Source organism: Anomaloglossus baeobatrachus, chromosome 4 (assembly GCF_048569485.1).
Source record: "Anomaloglossus baeobatrachus isolate aAnoBae1 chromosome 4, aAnoBae1.hap1, whole genome shotgun sequence".
NCBI classification, from domain to species: domain Eukaryota; kingdom Metazoa; phylum Chordata; class Amphibia; order Anura; family Aromobatidae; genus Anomaloglossus; species Anomaloglossus baeobatrachus.
Window position 1 is genome coordinate 173,226,709 of NC_134356.1, and position 25,002 is coordinate 173,251,710.

The 25,002-nt window shown below is 43.3% G+C and overlaps 1 long non-coding RNA gene across 1 annotated transcript in view; it reads right to left on the reverse strand.

The window, feature by feature from the left end:
* Positions 1-12,185: 12,185 nt before the first annotated feature.
* The window catches only part of LOC142303318 (uncharacterized), a 140,408-nt gene continuing 127,591 nt past the window's right edge, over positions 12,186-25,002 (reverse strand). Inside the window, exon 3 of the long non-coding RNA XR_012753006.1 lies at positions 12,186-13,129. This is a non-coding gene — a long non-coding RNA (uncharacterized LOC142303318). The remainder of the gene's footprint in view (positions 13,130-25,002) is intronic.

Below are 25,002 nucleotides of genomic sequence, written 5' to 3' on the forward strand. Positions count from 1 at the left end.
AGGCATTATACCATTATCTATGTTTGATGTGCAGCCTTATCCTTTGTATAGTATGTATTTTTTGGCTTGCACTCATAAAATATATACATTAGTGCTCACTTCAGTTATCCTATTCAGTTATATGTAGTTTTTTTCTGAATGTGAACACAGCTTCGCTCCTTTCGGCCATGTTTTTTCCATCTCCTATATAAGAAAGTCCTTAGTTACCCCTCTCCACCCACAGCAGTTTTTAATTGCAATGAGATGACACACAGTTAGGGTCACAGAGCTAGGGACCCCAATATAGAGATATACCTTGACGAGGTCTTGGGGCTCAGTTACATTGATCAATGCGATTGCTAAATATCTCCTTTTTCCTAATATTCATGGCAAGTATGCAATTCATTATTCACATGTTCAAATTAGCAAGTAGCATTTTTCATTGTATATTCCAATATTTTTCCATATGCTTGAGGCATTATACCATTATCTATGTTTGATGTGCAGCCTTATCCTTTGTATAGTATGTATTTTTTGGCTTGCACTCATAAAATATATATATTAGTGCTCACTTCAGTTATCCTATTCAGTTATATGTAGTTTTTTTCTGAATGTGAACACAGCTCCACCCCTTTCGGCCATGTTTTTTCCATCTCCTACATAAGAAAGTCCTTAGTTACCCCTCTCCACCCACAGCAGTTTTTAATTGCAATGAGATGACACACAGTTAGGGTCACAGAGCTAGGGACCCCAATATAGAGATATACCTTGACGAGGTCTTGGGGCTCAGTTACATTGATCAATGCGATTGCTAAATATCTCCTTTTTCCTAATATTCATGGCAAGTATGCAATTCATTATTCACATGTTCAAATTAGCAAGTAGCATTTTTCATTGTATATTCCAATATTTTTCCATATGCTTGAGGCATTATACCATTATCTATGTTTGATGTGCAGCCTTATCCTTTGTATAGTATGTATTTTTTGGCTTGCACTCATAAAACATATAAATATTAGTGCTCACTTCAGTTATCCTATTCAGTTATATGTAGTTTTTTTCTGAATGTGAACACAGCTCCGCCCCTTTCGGCCATGTTTTTTCCATCTCCTATATAAGAAAGTCCTTAGTTACCCCCCTCCACCCACAGCAGTTTTTAATTGCAATGAGATGACACACAGTTAGGGTCACAGAGCTAGGGACCCCAATATAGAGATATACCTTGACGAGGTGTTGGGGCTCAGTTACATTGATCAATGCGATTGCTAAATATCTCCTCTTTCCTAATATTCATGGCAAGTATGCAATTCATTATTCACATGTTCAAATTAGCAAGTTGCATTTTTCATTGTATATTCCAATATTTTTCCATATGCTTGAGGCATTATACCATTATCTATGTTTGATGTGCAGCCTTATCCTTTGTATAGTATGTATTTTTTGGCTTGCACTCATAAAATATATATATTAGTGCTCACTTCAGTTATCCTATTCAGTTATATGTAGTTTTTTTCTGAATGTGAACACAGCTCCGCCCCTTTCGGCCATGTTTTTTCCATCTCCTATATAAGAAAGTCCTTAGTTACCCCTCTCCACCCACAGCAGTTTTTAATTGCAATGAGATGACACACAGTTAGGGTCACAGAGCTAGGGACCCCAATATAGAGATATACCTTGACGAGGTCTTGGGGCTCAGTTACATTGATCAATGCGATTGCTAAATATCTCCTTTTTCCTAATATTCATGGCAAGTATGCAATTCATTATTCACATGTTCAAATTAGCAAGTAGCATTTTTCATTGTATATTCCAATATTTTTCCATATGCTTGAGGCATTATACCATTATCTATGTTTGATGTGCAGCCTTATCCTTTGTATAGTATGTATTTTTTGGCTTGCACTCATAAAATATATATATTAGTGCTCACTTCAGTTATTCTATTCAGTTATATGTAGTTTTTTTCTGAATGTGAACACAGCTCCGCCCCTTTCGGCCATCTTTTTTCCATCTCCTATATAAGAAAGTCCTTAGTTACCCCTCTCCACCCACAGCAGTTTTTAATTGCAATGAGATGACACACAGTTAGGGTCACAGAGCTAGGGACCCCAATATAGAGATATACCTTGACGAGGTGTTGGGGCTCAGTTACATTGATCAATGTGATTGCTAAATATCTCCTTTTTCCTAATATTCATGGCAAGTATGCAATTCATTATTCACATGTTCAAATTAGCAAGTAGCATTTTTCATTGTATATTCCAATATTTTTCCATATGCTTGAGGCATTATACCATTATCTATGTTTGATGTGCAGCCTTATCCTTTGTATAGTATGTATTTTTTGGCTTGCACTCATAAAATATATATATTAATGCTCACTTCAGTTATCCTATTCAGTTATATGTAGTTTTTTTCTGAATGTGAACACAGCTCCGCCCCTTTCGGCCATGTTTTTTCCATCTCCTATATAAGAAAGTCCTTAGTTACCCCTCTCCACCCACAGCAGTTTTTAATTGCAATGAGATGACACACAGTTAGGGTCACAGAGCTAGGGACCCCAATATAGAGATATACCTTGACGAGGTCTTGGGGCTCAGTTACATTGATCAATGCGATTGCTAAATATCTCCTTTTTCCTAATATTCATGGCAAGTATGCAATTCATTATTCACATGTTCAAATTAGCAAGTAGCATTTTTCATTGTATATTCCAATATTTTTCCATATGCTTGAGGCATTATACCATTATCTATGTTTGATGTGCAGCCTTATCCTTTGTACACAAATGATCTGCTGACACTACATCGGTCAACCAAATGGTCCCGACATGACTGTATTCATTTGGATCAATAACTACCGCCTTACAACCGTTAGAGTCTTTCCAAACTGTTATGTTACCCAAATCAATAATCCAGCCATGCTTTTCCATAAAATCAGTGCCAATTATATTCTCAGTATCCTGACAACACCAAATATCCATTTTCGTTTTCAAAAAACCAGGTATTTCCAAAGAAACATCCTGCGCTAATGTCACCTTTGTTCCATTTTTACCACTGAAACCAACAATTGTACATACAGGGGAATCTGGCTTTAAATGTAAATCAACATTTGTGACACTCAATTGCGCACCTGTATCAAGGAGAAATGTTACTTCCTGACCTTCAAGATTTACCTTTAAAAATGGTCGACCACAGCTATCCATTGAAACTCGAGTAACAAATTCCAGTGGATGGAGCCTGGGCACCGGCTTTGCTAGTCAGGAGGATGGAGAAGGGAGAAGAGCAGCAGGTGTCTTGCTCCTTCCATCCAATCCCTGTATGGTCATTTCCCTAATTTGTCTGGTCAGAGGTGCATATGGTGATTGGTTATTTCTGTTGTCAGTATGAGTGGGCATGTATGAAGGTGGAGGTGCTGAAGATGGTGGAGGTGCACTGGATGTGTTTGGCATCAGTCCATTTTCTTTACCCAGCCTTTCCTCAGCTCCCACCCTTAGGAATTTCTTGCATTCCCACTTCAGATGTCCGGGTAGGCCACAGAAAAAGCAGTGTATATTGCTCTTACTGTTACCCCCCCCCCCTGAATTTTTGTTTTTAGAATTCAACACCGGTCTTTTGTTTTTGGTTTGTTTTTCCTGGGATACTAATGTGTCAGTGGTCCCCTCTATCATTGCTATTTTTGACTTTACCTGATTTTGCTTCATTCGTCTACGTATTCTATCAATAAATGACGTGGCCTCTTGTAAATTGTTCATCCTAGAAGCAATTTCGAATGAAGCAGGGTGCAAATATTTAAACTTTTTAACAAAGGCCTTGACCATGGAAGTCGGTTCTTGATCAGGTCCGATTTCCATTATCAAACAATATCCTTGTTCGAATTTCACTAAGAATATGTATGGATCCTCCTGTATGTGTGTCTTAAGGTTTTCTAACAATTCGACTGTTGGGGTAGACTCTCCTGTGGTAAAAAAATTAACTGTCTCAGCCTATCTTCCTTTGTGTCATGGATCAGGTCATCCTGTTCGTTTGGCCTAGGTGTTGCTTGTAACCTTTTTGCCATGTGGGAGGGAAGCCATACCCTGAATATCTTGTTTCTCTGATCATTCGTCAGATTATATTTATCCGAATGTGACTCAAAAGTGTCCGCATTATGGAAGGCGTCCATTTTATCATCATATTTGGGTATGTCTTTAATGATTTTCATTAATTGGTCATGGATTTTAATGTTAAGATGGGCTGCCTTGTCATGTAACTTCTTTTTTCGCAGTTCCTCCTCATTTAGACTCTCGTCCTTAGCTGTATCCAGCCGGTCCGGTATGTCGGAACCTGAGGCAGGTGATGCGGAAGCATCTTTCGTGTTCTGTCTCGTATTAACAGATACATATTTAATATCTTTCCGTAATTTTGATATTAAATCTGCTCTTGTTTCCAACTGATCTTCCAGATGTTCGATATGTTCTGCTAATATTGAACAATTTGGACAATCTGTTGTTTCTGCATCTGTGATGTGTGTATCTGTTGTATTGGGTGTATCAGTTGTATTGGGTGTATCTGTCACCATGCAGATGGTGTGTGCATATGGCTGTGCCCCACCCACCATGGAGTTGTAAGTGTAAACCATACCCAATACATTCTGTATCTTTTTCTGTAACTGTTTCACAGTAAAAAACTTCTTATCTAACTTAGCATTCTCAAGTTCACATTGCCGGTACAGATTTGACCATAACTGTGCGTCACTATGTGTATGGTCAAATAAATACTCCACATGACTTTGTCTAGAATAATCATGAATGAAATCCATATCTCACCAATATGTGATGCGTTGTCCTGGAATGACTCCAATCGTCTATGGGTCGATCGTCCTGGAATGGCTCCAATCGTCTATGGGTCGATGGTCCTCTGTGTCCTAGAAGGATTACCCTGGGGATCTCCTGGATTGGAAGTCCTCAGGTGTCCGTCAAGGCTTGACACATACGACCTCCGTGCAGCTTGTCACGTCAAACCTCTCCAAGGTTCCGTGATGTAGACACAGTGTATCGTCTTTGCCTGCAGTCTTTGGACAGAGATTTTACTCCACTGACCCGATCCCCCTTCTCGGACAAAAGGCAGGGAATGACGTAAGAAAAAAAGTCCCACAGGAAGAAAAGGCAGTGTGAAAAAAAATCACCACGCACAGAAAACAGCTGTGCCTCTCAATCATTCAGGCTGATGCTCGCCAAATATGTTAGAAATACGGTTGATGTGACATATGCTAAGCCAGTATATTAATGATTGGAGCAAAATAGGTGCAAAAACATATGTGGATTTATTCAGTAGAAGTTAAAGTCATTACAGAAAAGTAACTTCTTGTCTTTAGTTAGTGAAGAGAAATAGATAAGTAGAGAAAAAGAGTTCATTTATCTTACATAGCTGTGATGTTGTGATAAGCCGTCCCTCTCTCGATCGTCTGGTGAGAATGCTCCCATTCTACTTCTGAGTGAGTGTTCTTTGAAGTGTGGTCCGCTTTTATAATTCAAACCCCACCCCCTGATTCTCCTCATCTCTTTACATGGTCTAGCTATCATTTTTAGATATCCATTATGTCATATCACGTGATTCATAATTTGCAGAATAAGTGTCATGCGCAGTGAAGACTTGTAAAACTAAATCACTTTACCATAGAATGTAAAATATATAGAACTCTTTGAAGCTCGCTGACCTTTGACCTTAGTGTAACAGTAAGAAGATTCTCAATTCTAATTTCAGATCTTTGCACAAATTCCAGTTAGAATATAGCACTACGTTGTCAGCTACTTGATGAACAATGGCAGATGGTTTGGTTCTACCATGTCAAACCTTTGGTTAGAGATTTCAACTCACAGGCTCTCTTAAAGGGATGGGCGAAATACACACATTATATGAATGTATGTATTCAAGTTTATGAATCAAATCTCCATAAACTCACTATTTTACACTGAGTCTGGAAGATGTATGGTGCGGGAGGCCAGACCATGGATTGTACTAAACTGGTGACTTCACTCTGTTCCAGAGGTACTCTGTTGCCCCTATTCTGGCAACCTCACTCCTGTGCCCCCGGGTCCCCGTTACACGGACCCAGCTCCTGGCACCCTCCTTTCTCTTTCACTACTACTTCAGATCTCTCCGTCCCCTCCCACCAGGTGGTCTAGCCCCATTTGTTTCTGACTACCCAATGAGCCCTGGTGTGAGTGGCAACTGGGGTTTTGGTTGTGTGTTGCTGTTGCTGGCACTGGTGTTCCAGGTCCCAGGGGGTAGGTCCTGCATCCCTGTGAGGATGCAGTTCCCTGTAGTGCCCTGAGTGGCTCAGGGGCGCAAACATAAGCAATTCAGTGACCTCCATAAGACCCGCAACACACATCCGTGTTTTTTTTTTTGTACGTGTGCAGTACGTATTTGCACGTACCGGAGACATGTACACACGGAGACCCATGTTAATCAATGGTAGATGGCACACGCACGTAAAATCACACGGAACATGTGTCCGTGTCGTAAGTACGTGTGTGCGCTTTTCTACACGGACGACATGTCCGTTTTTTGCCGGCAGCACGCAGGCACGGACCCGCTTTAGTCTATGGGTCCGTGCCTGCACGGACCGCACACAGAGTATGTCAGTGTTCAGCACGTATTATCCGTGTCCGTTTTTCATCACAAAATTTGAAACACCTGTTACCAATCTATCAGGTCAATTGTAGGCCATTAATTCTGGCGCTAAACATACATTTCCTGTCTCATTTGCACGCCAGACAGCAGCTGGGCACCTGTCCTCTCACTGCAGGGGAACTTTGAGCACAGAGAACAACACAGGTACTGAGCATGGCGCCCAGAATTGATACAGAGAGGCTGATTGGAGAAGTAGAGAGGCATCCAGAGCTGTGGGACACACGTGTTGATGGCTATCATGACAGGTTAATGGTGGAACGAGCCTGGATGGCTGTGGCAGAGATAGTCTACCCTAGGAATGGATGGTCTCAATGTACCCCTGGAAAGAAAAATAGAAATGATGAGTACAGATATTTGCATTGCTTCTGTCTTTACCTACATGTGCTCATTCTGTAGGCAGATTAGATCCATATTTGTATAGTTTGTTTTGCAGGTACAGTGCCTGCAAGTAGTTTTCAACCCCCTGCAGATTTAGCAGGTTTGATAAGATGCAAATAAGTTAGAGCCTTCAAACTTCAAACAAGAGCAGAATTTATTAACAGATGCATAAATCTTACAAACCAACAAGTTATGTTGCTCAGTTAAATTTTAATAAATTTTCAACATAAAAGTGTGGGTCAATTATTATTCAACCCCTAGGTTTAATATTTTGTGGAATAAGCCTTGTTTGCAATAACAGCTAATAATCGTCTTTTATAAGACCTGATCAGGCCGGCACAGGTCTCTGGAGTTATCTTGGCCCACTCCTCCATGCAGATCTTCTCCAAGTTATCTAGGTTCTTTGGGTGTCTCATGTGGACTTTATTCTTGAGCTCCTTCCACAAGTTTTCAATTGGGTTAAGGTCAGGAGACTGACTAGGCCACTGCAACACCTTGATTTTTTCCCTCTTGAACCAGGCCTTGGTTTTCTTGGCTGTGTGCTTTGGGTCGTTGTCTTGTTGGAAGATGAAATGACGACCCATCTTAAGATCCTTGATGGAGGAGCGGAGGTTCTTGGCCAAAATCTCCAGGTAGGCCGTGCTATCCATCTTCCCATGGATGCGGACCAGATGGCAGGCCCCTTGGCTGAGAAACAGCCCCACAGCATGATGCTGCCACCACCATGCTTGACTGTAGGGATGGTATTCTTGGGGTCGTATGCAGTGCCATCCAGTCTCCAAACGTCACGTGTGTGGTTGGCACCAAAGATCTCGATCTTGGTCTCATCAGACCAGAGAACCTTGAACCAGTCTGTCTCACAGTCCTCCAAGTGATCATGAGCAAACTGTAGACAGCCTTGACATGATGCTTTGAAAGTAAAGGTACCTTACGGGCTCGTCTGGAACAGAGACCATTGCGGTGGAGTATGTTACTTATGGTATTGACTGAAACCAATGTCCCCACTGCCATGAGATCTTCCCGGAGCTCCTTCCTTGTTGTCCTTGGGTTAGCCTTGACTCTTCGGACAAGCCTGGCCTCGGCACGGGAGGAAACTTTCAAAGGCTGTCCAGGCCGTGGAAGGCTAACAGTAGTTCCATAAGCCTTCCACTTCCGGATGATGCTCCCAACAGTGGAGACAGGTAAGCCCAACTCCTTGGAAAGGGTTTTGTACCCCTTGCCAGCCTTGTGACCCTCCACGATCTTGTCTCTGATGGCCTTGGAATGCTCCTTTGTCTTTCCCATGTTGACCATGTATGAGTGCTGTTCACAAGTTTGGGGAGGGTCTTAATTAGTCAGAAAAGGCTGGAAAAAGAGATAATTAATCCAAACATGTGAATCTCATTGTTCTTTGTGCCTGAAATACGTCTTAATACTTTAGGGGAACCAAACAGAATTCTGGTGGTTTGAGGGGTTGAATAATAAATGACCCTCTGAATAAACTTTTCACAATTTAAAAAAAAAAGAAAATAAAAATAACATTCTTTTTTTGCTGCAGTGCATTTCACACTTCCAGGCTGATCTACAGTCCAAATGTCACAATGCCAAGTTAATTCCGAATGTGTAAACCTGCTAAATCTGCAGGGGGTTGAATACTACTTGTAGGCACTGTATTAATATGCCTGACTCATTTTGAGATACACTGGAGACTCACAAACAGGAGAGTGTATTTTATTGGCCTTTTGAAGTATTCATTGCAGTTTACTTGTAATGTCAGCATGTGTATATGTGGTCTGCATAGCATTTTATGCATGTACAAAAGGCATTTCAGGATGGTTAAGCCACTATTAAACATGTTTGGGTTTTTTGTGCTTTTTCTATTGCAAATGTGCTGTGAAATGTCTATACATTTTGAGTTGTATTTTTATGTTTAGTTTATTATGCATGTTCATTGGTGTCACCATGTCTGGAATGGTAACAGTAATGTGTAGTGTATAATGGAAAATCTTTGTGCAACATATGGCACTTCATGGGTTTGTTGTCATTTTATTTCTCATGGCTAAAGGTCCAGTCACACTAAGCAACTTACCAGCGATCCCAACAACGATAGGGATCGCTGGTAAGTTGCTAGGAGGTTGCTGGTGAGATGTCACACTGCGACGCTCCAGCGATCCCACCAGCAACCTGACCTGGCAGGGATCTCTGGAGCGTGGCTACACGAGTTGCTGGTGAGCTCACCAGCAACCAGTGACCAGCCCCCAGTCTCCTAGTTACAGCACACATCGGGTTAATTAACCCGATGTGTGCTGCAGCTAAATGTGCAGAGAGCAGGGAGCAGCGCACACTGCTTAGCGCTGGCTCCTTGCTCTCCTAGCTACAGCACACATCGGGTTAATTAACCTGATGTGTCCTGCAGCTACATGTGCACAGAGCAGGAGCCGGCAGCACAGGCAGTGAGAGCGGCGGAGGCTGGTAACAAAGGTAAATATCGGGTAACCAAGGACAGGGCTTCTTGGTTACCCGATGTTTACATTGGTTACCAGCCTTCGCAGAAGCCGGCTCCTGCTGCCTGCACATTTAGTTGTTGCTGTCTCGCTGTCACACACAGCGATCTGTGCTTCACAGCGGGACAGCAACAACTAAAAAATGGCCCAGGACATTCAGCAACAACCAACGACCTCACAGCAGGGGCCAGGTTGTTGCTGGATGTCACACACCGCAACATCGCTAGCAACGTCACAAAGGTTGTTCGTTAGCAGCGATGTTGCTAGCGATGTTGCTTAGTGTGACGGGGCCTTTACTGAAGGTTTTTTTTTGGTAATTTACAAGGAGATAAATGATTATACAGTTGTTTAAGATTTTTACTGGTGAACTTGTTTTCTTTCTCATGCTTATTGTGTTATTATGTCACTATATGAGTGTTATGGGTTGTTGTTTTCATACACAGGGATGTGTGTTCCAATTTTTTTAGAAATGCTGCAATACAAGACTAATTATTTAAATTAACTTATTTTTTAAATCTTCAATTGTTAGAATTTGTGACTTTATTTTACAATTATTTTTTTTTTTTAACAGTGGATCTTGTAAAACGGCGATGGCGCTCAGCCCGTGACCAGTTCAGAAGAGAATATAACCCAGTGTCCACCACAGCTGCCGATGCAAAATAGAAAAAATATGTCCATTATGAAAAACTGAGCTTCCTTATGCCCATTATGGAAGTACCAAAGTAAGTTTAAACTATTACATCACATGGTGTTTTTTTTTTTTAAATGCACACATTAATTTTTTTTATTTCATCAAAGTACAGAGGATAATCTTGAAGATAGTGAGGAAGCCCAGTCAGCAGTATTAACAGCGGCCTCTTCTTCTGAGATGGAGCCTACCTCATATCAACCACCAACAATCCCCATCACCAGCCAGCCAGACGCAGAAGAAATGTCCTCTGATTTGGGTTTGTGAACAAGTCAATCCACTAATGTAATTGCAGGCCAGTCTACAGGGCAACAAAATGGCCCTTCACCAGTTCTTGCAGAGAGTAGTCCACAGCTACATGCAGGCACACAGCCAAGAATATCAACTAATACCATGCGCACAGTAGCACAATCTATCCGTGGACGCCGACATAGGCGTTATGAAGACTTACGTTCCCTGCCAGATATCATTGATACTAGAATTATTCACATGATGAATTCACTGATACCAGAGAGTGATGGAGAGAGATTTTGCCGCTCCCTTTCTCCCTCTCTTGCATTGGTTGCACCTGATAGGCAGGACAGATTGAGGGCGTCCTTAACACTAATATCTGCTACCCAACGTGAGCCAGAACCCATATATTGTTTTGAAGTGATAGAACAATGGAGAGCTAATCCACGTGGCCCACACACAAACACAACTCAACAAACTGTGGAAACCCAAACAGAGGAACATTTCTCTAATTTTCAACTTAATCCTGTAGTGCAACAAACACATATACAGTGTCCATCTTGTTCTATATTAACTGATGTACAAATTAGGCCAACAGTTGTCCGACACCAAACAGGTACATTAATGACACAAAGGTCATCTCAACAGCCTTCATTTGTCCCACAAATATCCCAACAGACACCAATGCAAACCTCTTTTAACTATCCTAGTATTGTTAGTAATGTTCATAGACTACCTCAAATGTTTCAACAACCAACATCCTACCATGTTCCTAATAATCCACAACAACAGTACTTTCAACAACAGACTTACCCAACTAACTTCACATACACACATACTCCGCCTCTTCCAACACATCAATATGGATGGTTGTTGGTCTTCCATCTGCTCAAACAACTGCATCATTATTTGTTCCAAGTACAACAACTGTTACTAGTGGAAACACTGATCAGTCACTCACTACAACATCTAGTGTTGTGCAGCAAACATATTCTGTAGATGTCAATGCAATGGAGACTACACAGGAAAGCATCACTAGCCTAGAGGATTTAGTTGAATCATAATGTGATATTGTATGTATTATTTTACTTTTTGGTATCTTTTCTAGGGTATTGCTGGTGGGAAAACATATCAAAATGTAACACATTACTTACTCTATATGCATGTGGTCATATTTATGTTTTACTTCCCAAAAAATCAATAGAAATTACTCTATCACTTCAAAATCAATACCTGCCTGTTAGAATTTAGCCTTGCTCTGGACATGTTGTTTGGACCATCCATTAGAATAAACTGGGTTTAGGGAAAAAATGCACGCACATAAACCACTACACTAACATTCAGACACCTTTATTATAAAAATCCAGCCACTATGCAGTATCTGCATATTGTCTGGTCTCATACTTGTATTCCAATAGTGTCAAACAAATTATGCTTGCGTGACATTATTGCATAATAAAGTATGGTGTTTTGTATGGGCTAATGTCCCTGACAAAATTGATCAAAACAAAACAAAAAAAATACAGGGTGTATTGCAAAAGATAACATACATACATAGGTAAAATAATAATTCTGGACTATTTTTTTCTAAAACAAACTGCCATATTTTTATTAGTCATGTACATTCAGTAGTACTGTTTTTAGAATTCCAGATTTTATAGCAATATAGTTATATCACAATAGCTTATGGGGACCACAAACACAACCAACCAACAAAAAAAACACAAATTATACCTATGTATGGTCATTTTCTCTTTTGTATTACATATGTGTTTGTGCTTATGTAACCAAGTGATAAAAAACTATAACAATGTCAAAATTATACATGACTATGGTGATTTAAACTAAAATAATCTTTAAACTGATTCCTCACTTGTAGACCAGAAGTGGACACAGTGGTTCTAACACTACCATTCTCTACAAATGGTACATTTAAAGCAGGCAACTCCTCAATGTCTTCGTCATTGCTTTCATGTAATCTACAGTAATTATGTAACACTACTGTAGCTTTAATGACAGCCTTGACGGTGGTTGGTTGGAGTTGGATGGTGGTTTGATAAATGCTCCATCTTGAGGCCAAAATGCCAAAGGCACGTTCAACATAGCAACGTGCTCTGGCCAATTTGCTATTAAATAGGGCTTTTGATCTGTCCAGCCCCCTTCTGGGATATGGACGCATCAAATGCCTAGACAATGCAAACCCCTGATCTTCAACCATTACAAAAGGAACAATAGGGCCATTAGTACCAAACAATGGTCTTGGTGCAGGCAAAGTTAAACTATCAGACATTAATCGTCTTGCTAAACGTGAGCTTCTGAAAATGCGTGCATCTGAGGCACTGCCATAGGCCCCAATATCAGCAAATAAAAAGCAGTAGTTTGTATCTACCATGGCCAAAATAACTACAGAAAAAAACTTATGATAATTAAAATATCTTGATGCAGAGTTCGGTGGTTTCTTCACTCTAATGTGCTTTCCGTCAATGGCGCCAATACAATTAGGGAAAGCTGTTTTCTCCAAAAATTCATCTGAAATGTGCATCCATTCCTGTGTTGAAGGCAGCTGCATGACATGATGCCTAAGGGTCTCCCATAGCACAGTGCAGGTATGCAGGATAATCTTGCCAATTGTGAACCTTCCCAATAAGAATTCGAAATGTAGACTGCTGATGGATTGGCCAGTTGCTAGGTAGCTGAAATAGAATAAAAACATGACATTACTTTGACTATTCATGTAAGTTGTATTTCACACCAAATATTTGTATCATCCAATGACTGGCGATATACTGTGTATGACTATTTTTTTATTGCTTTTGTTGGGAAAACATATGTGATCTTTACTTTCCATATTGGAAAAATATTTATTTTTCTGTTTAATAAACAAGCTTGTTCAACAAATAATTAAATTTTAAATTACATAATTTAAACAAAATTATGCCTTTGTGATTTAACATGTATTTCAAAATAACAGATAAAACATGAGTATTCATGACAACAGCTACCATAAAGTCACCAACAGTCGTTCCTCAGGGGAGATGCTGAGGTGCATAGAGGTGTCCTGATGCTTCAAACGATGGTACACAAGGCCAAGGATGTTGTCAAATGAATTCATGGTGAGATGGCAGTAGGCTTGGAATTTTGGTGGCAATTTCCGCATTTCGCCATAGAGAATATTAAAATGCCCATGTGTTTTCCTGAGCTTCACAAGGGGGTGGATCCACATCCTTCTCTCCAGTGGTGGCTCTTCTTCAATCATATGTCGCCTAACCCCAAATCTCCTAGATATCAACCAGAGCAAATACATGATTCCTTCATTGGAGTGAGACATTTTGGAGTGTGTCTAATGTGAGAATAAGCTCAGAAGCCAAGTTTGTTAAGGTTTTTTAAGCAAACTAACCAAATTGGGTAGTTAATTGACCAATTTAACACACCAGGAGCACATTATGATGGGCTAACAAGGTTATTTGTTTGAAAATACGGATCTGAAAAAACGGACGGCACACGGACTGCACACGTACGTATTGTATTTCAATACGGACATTCCACACGCACACACGGCTCGCATACGCCATCACACGGATGCCATACGTACCGGAGAAACGCCCCAAAAAAAATGGAACACGGACCCGAAAAACGGACCGTGTCACACGGACGATTTTTCTGCGGAAGTGTGTTTTAGGCCTAGAAAAAGGGAACCTTTCACCAGGTCAAAAATCACCAGTTTTTGCTCTTCTTTTATTATCACTGCTCCTCTTAGTATTCTGTATTTTGTTTGTTTTTTTAAATCCAACTGTTTCACAGATTTGTGCCTTTTTTAGTTCTACTTTTTATGGACTTTACCAAGAGGGAGTTTCATGCAGGATACCCTGGGGGTCTGTCTTTAGGCTGCTTTCCATTATTACTCTGTGAGTAATGTCTCCCTGTTAAGGCCCTAAAATATAGCACTAAATAAAAAGATCCCTATCTCTGGAAACCTATTGCAACAAAAAAAAAAGTACAAAATGCAGGGCAGCGGCGGGAATATAACTAAAGCAAAACTGGTCACTTTTGACCTGATGAAAGGTCCTCTTTAACCCCTTCACGACACTGAATTGTGCTTCATGATAGTGGCAAATTTAGGACAAATCTGTCACAAGTCTCGTCATAACATTTGTGACACTCAAACTACATTACATGCACATGTACACAGATTTAATTAAAAACCCTTAAATGTGTGTGCTTTTTTAACATTCTTATTAAAGGCGTAGCTAAGGGTTCAGCTCATGGGAGCGAAACATCTGAGTGGGCCCCTAACCAGTAACCATGATTACAACTATGGGCCTACACGCAATATGGGTATAGGGGAACCTCAGCAGATGACCACGCAGTTACTGAATATAAATATCTACTCAAACACTGACCATACGATGACCGCATAGTGGTAGCTACCAGTCCTGCATAACATATGAGATTACAGTACTGTTACAGATAGTGACTTACAGCTGACATTCTTTCCTATGGATTTGTTCACTTTCCCATTTTTTCCATTTGGCCCAGACCAATATAAAATCTTCTTCCAGCCTCAACTCATCTGCACAGATTAGAACAAAGGCAGATTTGACTTCTCACATTTCCTGCACCATCTCAATCTATTTCACAACTTGCAAAGACACCTGATTCTACAGATACCCCAATACTGAGCCACTGCTGCTATGTGTGACCCTATTACTGCACCTATTGTTTGGCAAAATAACAGCGCTCCTCTTACTGCTTCACATAAAATTGCCACGAATGTGCCCCTTACAAAGTAATAATGCCTCCTTTGTGTCCTCCAGTTGGTAAAATTGCCCCCCTAGAAAATATTAAATGCCCTGAGCAAATGCCCTAGAAAACAGTGTCCACATTTTACCCCCAGAAAGTAATAATTGCAGATGTCCGTCTTTGATTGTCACAATGCTCTGAGTGCCCCTATAACTATAATGGTTGTTAAGTGCCCACTTAACATTTCATAATGTTTCCTCAATTTCCGAATTTACTGCTAATTTATACACAATATGATGCCCCTACACCACCCCTATACACAGTAAGATGAACACACAGCTCCCTTCTACACAGTATGATGGGCACACAGCTTTCCCTATACACAGTATGATTGACTCAAAGCTACTCTATACACAGTATTATGGACCCACAACTCTCCTACACAGGGTATGATGAGCGCATAGCTCCCCTATACACAGTATGATGCCCCTACTACTCCCTCATACACAGTATAATGAGCCAGCAGTATTTACTCCCCACATTAGCCCTCAAACTGAATAATGGTCTGAAATTAGCCCCCAAACTGTATAATGGCCCCACATTTGCCCCAAACTATATATTGGACCAATATTATCCCTCAAACTCAATAATATAATAGCCCCACATTATCTCCCAAGCTTTATAATGGCACCACATTAGTCCCTAAAATCTATAACTGCCCCCAAACTATATAATGGCCCACATATAGCCCCAAAGCTTAATGAAGGCACCAAACAGACGTCCTTACAATGTATAAGGGTCTCCTCCACACTGTTTCAGCCCTTCCACACTGCATAAAGGTCCAACCTTGTTTTTGATATCCCCACAGTCACATCACAAGTTTTAAATAAAATAAAAACATTGTATACTCACCTAATCCAGGATCCTGATGAGTCCACTCGCAAGGCAACGCATGCACAGAATATCAGATTCCTGGTGCGGTGACATCATTGTATTGGGACACTCACGTCCTGTGGGTGCGCTGGTGCTTTGGTCACTGAATCTTCTGCTGTTCTGCTGTCTATAGTCCACAGGCTTAAAGTGATGCAGTTGTCGCGGGCGGAGGAGGGGACGCTGCGCTCTCCCACTGCTCGGGTCCGGCTGCCGCTGCTGCGGCCGCTGCTGCTCGGTGGCTCGAGCGATGGGCCGGATCCCGGGGACTCGAGCGGCGCTCCTCGCCCGTGAGTGAAAAGGGGAATGGTTTTGGGGATTTATTGTCCGTGACGCCACCCACGGTTGTGGTGATTGTGTGGGCACCACCGCTGCTCTGGACGGGGATCCCGGGAGCGGTGATAGGGAGCAGCTTTGTTGTTATTTCTCCCCTCCGTGGGTAGGGGGTTGGTTGTCCCGGGGCCCGGTGATGGGGTAGGAATAGATGACAGGCGGGTTGCGGGGCCTGATGAGGTGTAGGGTCGCAGGGGCAGCGCTGTGCCGCACGGCACGGAGGTACTCACTCAGCCCAATGATGATGACACAGTTCACGGTAAAACAAGCGGCTGGATGGACAGGTCCCTCGGACGGCTGCGGTTGCTTCTTCCCTGTAGGTTGGTGATGACTGTCTCTCCCTGCACCTAAGTTCAATGTTGGTAGCGATAGGTTCCCACCGGTAACCCGCTCCCCGACTGGGATGTAGGCCGGAGGAGCCCCTTTTGCCCGCAGGCGCTGGCCCTGGGAAATGGTTGCCCTTGGCGGTGGCGGTGTCTCCCTTTCTCGGTTGGACGGTTGCCTTCTATCGGGACTTGGCTGTTTGGAAACCCGGAGGTCCCCTTCACTAACGGATTTGGCAAATTCACGGCGACTCCAAGCCTTGCCGGGATCCGAAAGGCCCCTGCCAATGGTGCTGGCTTCTCTTTGTATGCCGGTCCGGTACCGCCGGGTCACCACCCGTCCACGGTCCTTACGGCAGACTCCAATCGGCCTCCACTGCAGACGGTCACCACCGTCTGACTGACAGAGTCCGGGTGTGTGGCCCGGACGGAACAGAAAGGTTGGCAGTTGCTCCACTACTACCCTTTGCTCCTCACACTTTCACTGTCCAAACTCAACTGCTCCTTTTCCCTCCTCCAGGACTGTGAACTCCTTGGTGGGTGGAGACCAACCGCCTGGCTCCACCCCCTGGTGTGGACATCAGCCCCTGGGGAAGGCAACAAGGATTTTGTGTTCTGACCTCGATGTGCCTACAGGGAGTGTGGGGTGTGGTGGTGTTGTTACCTGTGGCCCCTGGCTTGTCCAGGGCGACACATTCCCCCATAGCAAAATGCAGACCGTCCTCGGGCTGCCCGTCCATCACCGGTTTTATTTTTCTGCAAAAAGATAAGAAAACACAATACAAGTAAAATAACATCATCCCACAACGGGAGGCACTTTTTCTTAAACGTTGCAAACGATTAACGGTTACGGCTTCCGCTCTCTCCCACCCAAGCAACCTGGCCCTGATGCTGCCCCCAAGCAAACAGGCAGCACCCCTTGACCCCAGTCCAGCACAAGTCACCCGAGTGGGATCTGTCCTTTCCAGGGGACCCACGTCCATGGGGAGCCCCTGGAACCCCCAGAGGGTAGCCACCGGTGGTGGCTGGGCCCCAGCCTGCTCCACTGCGGGCCCCCCCTCCAACCTGCCTCTCCGGAGGCGGTAACGGTGAAGCTATAACAAAATTTTTATTTACAAGCCACTAGTTTGTGGTTGCCCTGCAAGTTCATGGGCTTGTCCATAAAGAGTTCTTTATGCAACTTTTTGAACGGTCCCCACGGGGACAACGGTGCCGGCAACTACCGGTTTCAATCAGCAGTTGACAATCAGATGAACTTCGGTTGATCACTCATTTTCATTTTTCAAAACTTTCAAAACTTTTAAACACATACAGCTGGTCCCCCCCCCTAGATAGTAGTTTCCCTGTACCTAAGTGGGGGTCTACCTAGGTTGGGACGAGTGGATCTCCTGGGTCCAGTGTCAGTGGGGATAGGCAGTGGGGCAGAGGGAACAATCGGTTCCTCCTCCCTGCTATCGTGTGGGGCAGGCGGAGGCATAGGGGAGTTGGGTACAGGTTCATCCCTGGGCACTGGCACTAGCTCACGGTTGACTGCCTCCATTACTTCTTCATCCACAGGTTGTGGGAACAGTATCACTGGAAGAATCACCGCGCCGTTCTGTGTAGGCCAGTCCGCCGGGAAGTCACCCATCACGGTGTGGATTACCTCTTTTGCCTTCTCCGCTGGTGGAGGAACCGGAACTTCAGCCGCTGCCCTCAATGCTGGTGGGCACCTTTTCAGATGGTCCCGGGAAACCGTGGCCAAAGTGCCCCCTTGGTCACGGCTGATCTGGTAGGCCTTCCCATCTTCCCATCCCGTGGGCTGTATGACGTATGGGGTTTGTTTCCATTGATCATCCAGCTTATGGGTCCTCCTTTTCCGCTTCAGCACTACATCTCCAGGCTGGAAAGGGCCAGCAGACGCCTTCTGGTTGAAGCGCTGCTCCTGCTGTTCTCGACTCCGACTCAAGTTCTTCTCGACATATTCTTGAATCTCTCGGTATTGTACCCTCCTTCGAGTTTCCCATTCAGCTGTCGAAGGGAGTGCTTCTGGGGCTTCCAGTCCCATGTCTAGATCCACCGGTAGCCGACCGGGGCGAGCACTCGTCAGTTATGCTGGGGTGCACTTCGTTGAGCTGGAAGGGATATTGTTGTACATATCGTCCAAGTCAGGTAGCTTCTCCGGCCACAGGTTCCGCTCTTCCAGCGGCAACGTCTTGAGGAGGCCCAGGACCAAGTGGTTCATCTTCTCACACATGCCGTTGGTCTGGGCATGGTAAGGCGTGGTCCGGATCTTCCTGCAGCCGTACAACTGGCAAAACTCATGAAACACCTCTGCTTGAAAGGCCAGTTGGTCAGTAAGCACCTTCTCAGGGTACCCATGTGGTCGGCAGAAATAAGCCTGGAACGCTCTAGCGGCGGTACGACCAGTTAGGTCCTTGACTGGGACAACCACCATGAACCTCGAATAGTGGTCTACTATGGTTAGAGCGTAGGTGTACCCACTTCGGCTGGGGGTGAGCTTTACATGGTCCAGGGCGACCAGCTCCAGCGGTTGATGTGTAATGATCGGGTGTAGGGGCGCCTTCTGGCTGGCCTCGTCCTTCCTCCTCAGCATGCAAGGACCGCACTCTCGGCACCAGGCCTCTACAGACTCCCGAATCCCACTCCAATAGAACCGCTCTCTCAACAGCATTTCCAGATTCTTCCATCCGAAGTGTCTGGCACCATCATGGTACGCTTGTAAAAAGGTGGGCACATTAGCTTGGGGAATCACCAACTGGCGGATTTTCTCATGAATCTTCGGGTTAATCAGCTCACGGTACAACTTCCCCTGGTGTAGATACAACCGGGTCCGTTCTCGCCACAGGCGCTGGGCTTCAGCTGGGGCAGCAGGGTCTATCCCAGCAGCACCTTGCTCCACCAAGGTCTTAACTAGGCGGACAGCGGGCACCTGGTTTTGAGCTTCCTGCCACTCCTGACTGGGCAGTGGGTCCAGATTCGCCCGTTGCTGGTAGACATGCACCTTCTCAGTTGGTGGCTGGTGAAATGCAGGCAACTCGATCTCTTCGAGGTCGTCATCCTCGCACCCCTCTTCTGACAAGTGGGGCATCCGAGAGAGTGCATCAGCATTAACATTGGCACGACCGGCCCTTTATTTGATGGTGAAATCGTAGTTGGCTAGCCTGGCCACCCACCGCTGTTCCAGCGCGCCCAACTTGGCCGTGTCCAGGTGGGTCAGCGGATTATTATCTGTGAAAGCGGTGAACTTTGCTGCGGCCAGGTAATGGCGGAACCGCTCGGTGATAGCCCACACCAGCGCCAGGAGCTCGAGCTTGAAAGAGCTGTAGTTCTCAGGGTTCCTTTCAGTCGGTTGGAGCTTTCGGCTAGCATAAGCAATCACGTTTTCCTTCCCGTCCTGGACCTGGGATAGGACTGCCCCCAAACCCACATTGCTGGCATCAATGTAGAGGATGAATGGGCGGCTGTAATCAGGGTACGCTAGGATCTCCTCTCCGGTCAAGGCCGCTTTCAGCTGGCGGAAGGATTCCTCATGCCTCTCTTCCCACACCAGTGGGGCTCCGAGGGATCTACCACCTTTGGTCTGTCCCACGAGGAGGTCTTGCATGGGGGCAGCCATCTTCGTGTATCCCTTGATGAAGCGACGGTAGTACCCTACCAGACCCAGAAACTGCCTTACTTCCCTCACTGTGGTTGGTCTCGGCCAGTCTTGGATGGCAGTGACCTTCTCGGGGTCGGGGGCGACACCTTCTGCTCCCACTACATGCCCCAGGTACTGCACTCTGGGTTTCAGCAGATGACACTTGGAGGGCTTCAACTTCATCCCGTACTTGGCAAGGGACGCGAACACCTCGGCTAGGTGTTCCAGATGGGCTTCATATGTCTGTGAATACACAATTACATCATCCAGATACAACAGGACGGTCTCAAAATTCAGCTGCCCCAAACAGCACTCCATCAGCCGTTGGAAGGTACCAGGGGCATTGCACAGCCCGAACGGCATACTGTTGAATTCACAGAGTCCCATAGAGGTGGTAAAGGCAGTTTTCTCTCGGTCTTTGGGCGCCACGGCCACCTGCCAGTACCCACTGGTGAGGTCAAGGGTGGAGATTTATAAAACTAGTGTTTGAAATGAGATTTCTGACACGACAATGATTATATATCATGTTTTTGAAATGACTATTGAATTATTAGTCCTAATACGATGTCTCTACTGAATAATATCTATTTGAGTCGAACTGTGATTATGTCCTAACATCAGCTTAAAGAGTGTTTTTTATTCAGTGAATGTTTTTAATTTGTTTTTAACAAGTAACACGTTGAGTTAAAAAATTACCCTATTTAAGTGGTTAACACTCACGTTGCTCTGTGTGGACCCGTGAAAGCACCCCTAGAGGTGCGAAACGGTACCGTCGTCCTTGTGCTCCGCTCCCCCTGCTCCCTCATGTTTGTATCACCTGTCTGCAAAAAAGAAAAATAAAATAGATTTCTTGACAACGCAGAGTGCTGCCAAAACTTCTCTTTTTTATGATATTGGTACTTGCTCTGGCTTCTTGGCATTTAGCACCACGGTAGTTCAGGACTTCCACTTGCCGTCAGCTGTTTTTTTCAGCCAAGTCCAATGTGAGGATACAGCAGCTGATCTGCACTTCAAGCACCCACAAGACAGGCTCTACATGGAATTGAGCCAAAAGACTTTCTTGCAGCATTTTCCACAGAGTGGTAAGCAGTGCAGTGCACAACTTTTGTTTTTTCTTCTATTTTTATCACTTTTTGAATTTAGCTAATCTACAAGCACTAGCACGCTTACAAGTATCATAAAGAAAATTATATTTAGGAATACTGCACTACGGCAATAATGATGGAAGTATCTGCAGCAGACAGCCTGGAGGGCACAGGTGCAGGATTACTAGCAGGGAGAGAGGGAGCGAGCACTTTTTTCACTGAATGCAATACCAAGCTAAATACGGACGTTATTAGTACTAAAAGTCTTGAATATAAGATTGCCACTATGGCAGAAAAAGAAATAAGTCTGTTTTGGACGATCCAGTCTCTATCAGAGGCTTTATACGATGTCAGAGTGCCTAGAGGACTACGAGTCATGAAACATATCTCTTTTTACCAGCATGACTCTGATTTTAGAGATAAATGGGAACAGGTCCAAAAAGAAAGTTCTATGCAATTCCTTACCATTGTTTTGGAAAAGAATATTGAAGAGCACGATTTGGTTACCCAAGAGCTTATTAGACTCAGAAGAGAATTGCAGTCCCGTTTTTCACAAGATCAATGGCAGAATTTTTTGAAAAATCTTGATAAAAAACTAATCCCATACCAAACCGTAATCAAAGAAAGGAAGAAAGAAAAATTCCTAAGAGATAAAGTTGATTACGAAACGAATATGATTTTTAGGTGGAAGAATAGAATAACAACTACAGGCTCACCACCTAAGAAGAATACATTTCGTAAAAGATTTTCTAAAAACTTCGGAAAAACTAAAAGAGGCGCGTGGACCACAGAGTCTGACTCCAGTGGGACTGATGAACCACCACCCCCTAAAAAAAAAAAAGGACTGGCGGAGAGGACAGTCAAGGTCCATCAGGAATAGCCCCTTTAGGAAGACTACACGCAGAGGGGGAAGGAGGCAAAGAAGACGCCGACATCAGGAGAATAAAACAAGTTTCATGGAGAAATTGAATAATCAGGGACATAAAATCTACAACTTGTCCCAAAGAACCCTGACCAAGGACATGATCACAGCTCTAGAAAAGGGACTTAGAATTTCTCAGGCAAACAAAAATTGTTTCACAGATTTCCAGATTGATCTCTACAAGTCTTGCAGAAAAATCCACCTAAAAAAATTCTTCGCTGGTGCCAATACTACTAATAAAGAAAAGGCCGTGGCAGAACAACCCTGTAGAATAGGTCCAGTTGGTTTTTGCTTTAAGGACTCTGCACTTGACTCAGTGAGAGAAGATACACTGACCCTATTGAGTCTGACAGAAAATGATGAGTCCTTACAGCGATTACCAATAGCCACACAGGCTGCATATTTTCAGGGAGGGATTAAATCAGATTTCTTTCCACCAGTGGTTCCTGGTAATTGTATTGATATATTCCAGAAGTTAGTGCTGCAAGACATTGAAAGCCTGAAATATCCTCTAATGCCCCCTAACCTGACAGACGCAGAAACAGCAGCGATTAGACAGTTAAGTTCATGGGAAGATATAATAATTCGAAAAGCAGATAAGGGGGGGAGCAACAGTACTGCTAAGTAGAGATTATTATCTACAAGAAGCTAATAGACAACTAGCTGACGCTAATGTATATACAAAATTAAAAACAGATCCTATGCCTAAGATTCAAGAAAAAATACGCAGCTTTCTCAATAGACAGGTAACTCTGGGCACGATTTCCAACAAAAAAGCAGAAAGCCTTTTTCCCTTACATCCGAATAGACCTCATTGGTACTTCGTACCAAAAATTCACAAGTCGACGGAAAGGCCTCCTGGACGTCCTATTATATCAGGAGTGGGTTCAGCAACTGAGCCATTATCAAGATACTTACGTTGGCTGCTGAACCCACTCTTGAGAGAGATACCTTCCTTTATCCGTTACTCAGATGACTGCCTGAAAGTGCTGAAGGATGTCCAGTGGCAGCCGGGATACAACCTAGCTTCTATTGACGTCGAGAGCCTCTACACCCGGATCCCTCAAGATCAGGGTGTGGAGGCTGTCAGATACTTTTTGACTAACATAGGCGAATCCGGCGACTTTGTGAATTTCGTAAGTGAGGCTTTAACAATTGTATTAAAAAATAATGTGTTCAAGTTTGGCAACACCTGGTATCTACAACATGGGGGTGTGGCTATGGGCACCCCCATAGCATGTACATTAGCCAATTTATTTTTGGCCAGATTTGAGGACGACATGATCTATACTGATGCCAACAGTTTTTTGTGCCACATCAAGTATTTTTTTCGCTATGTGGATGACATCCTGATCATTTGGGATGGCACACAGAAACAATTTGAGGATTTTGTGACGTCCCTAAATGAAACAAATAAATATAATATGTATTTTACCAGCGTGTTTGGGGGTTCCAACTTAGAATTCCTGGATATTAAAATCTCGGTTCAAAATAACGACCTAGAGACAGAGCTATACAGAAAATCAATAGCAGTGAACACTCTCTTGCGGCATGATAGTGCCCACCCCGATCACATAAAAATTGTGAATATGGTATTGATCTTTTTAAGAGTCAAAAGGCTGAACAGTAGCAAAGAACGTTTTTTGGAACAAGCAAATGAGCTAAGCACTAGACTAAGAGAAAGGGGATACCCGCAAAAAAACATTTCTAAAGCCCTAGAAAAATCTTTACAAAAACACAATAAAAATATTCATACTCCTAAAAAAACGGACATAGAAAAAAATGAACGGTTTAGATTCAATTTCAAATTTGGTTCCATGGACCAGAGAATAAAATCAGTGATTAATAAACACTGGCACATTATTGAAAATGATAAAGATTTACAGGAGATAGCAGCTAGAAAACCGCAAATTACTTATCGTAGGTCCAAAAATATAGGAGATTTACTCATAAAGAGACGATTTATCCAACAAAAAACCTGGCTAGAAAGGGCAGCCCCGATAGGGAATTTCAAATGCGGGAATTGCTCCTTTTGTGATCAACATCTCACAGGGAAAAACATCAAAGTAGGTGATAAATGGTATAAAATAGAAGGATTAGTTACTTGTCGCACTAAGTGGGTAGTGTACGTCATTTTTTTTCCATGTGGGTTTTTCTACATAGGCAAGACAATTAGACCCCTCTTTATCAGATTCCGGGAACATTCACACTCGATCAGTACTGGCATTGGAGCCACTCGCCTCATCACTCATATGCGTAACACACATAATGGTAATCATAGACTTTTACAATTTGCAGGTTTGGAAAAAATTACACCCTCCCCAGCAGGGGGGGATATGCACAAATATTTGCTGAGAAGAGAGGCCCGATGGATTATAGAAAGTAAGGCAATGGGACCCATTGGGTTCAACGATAAGAATGATTTAGCCATTTTTTTATAGAATTTTTTTTTTTTTTTCTTCCCTATATTATACATCTGTCCTCTCTTTTCAGATTTTTCTGTCTTGATCAAGTATATAAGATATATACAGTAGTCATATGATATAATAGTTATACATACTTTTTTGGTCACTAAAAATCAAGATTAATATAT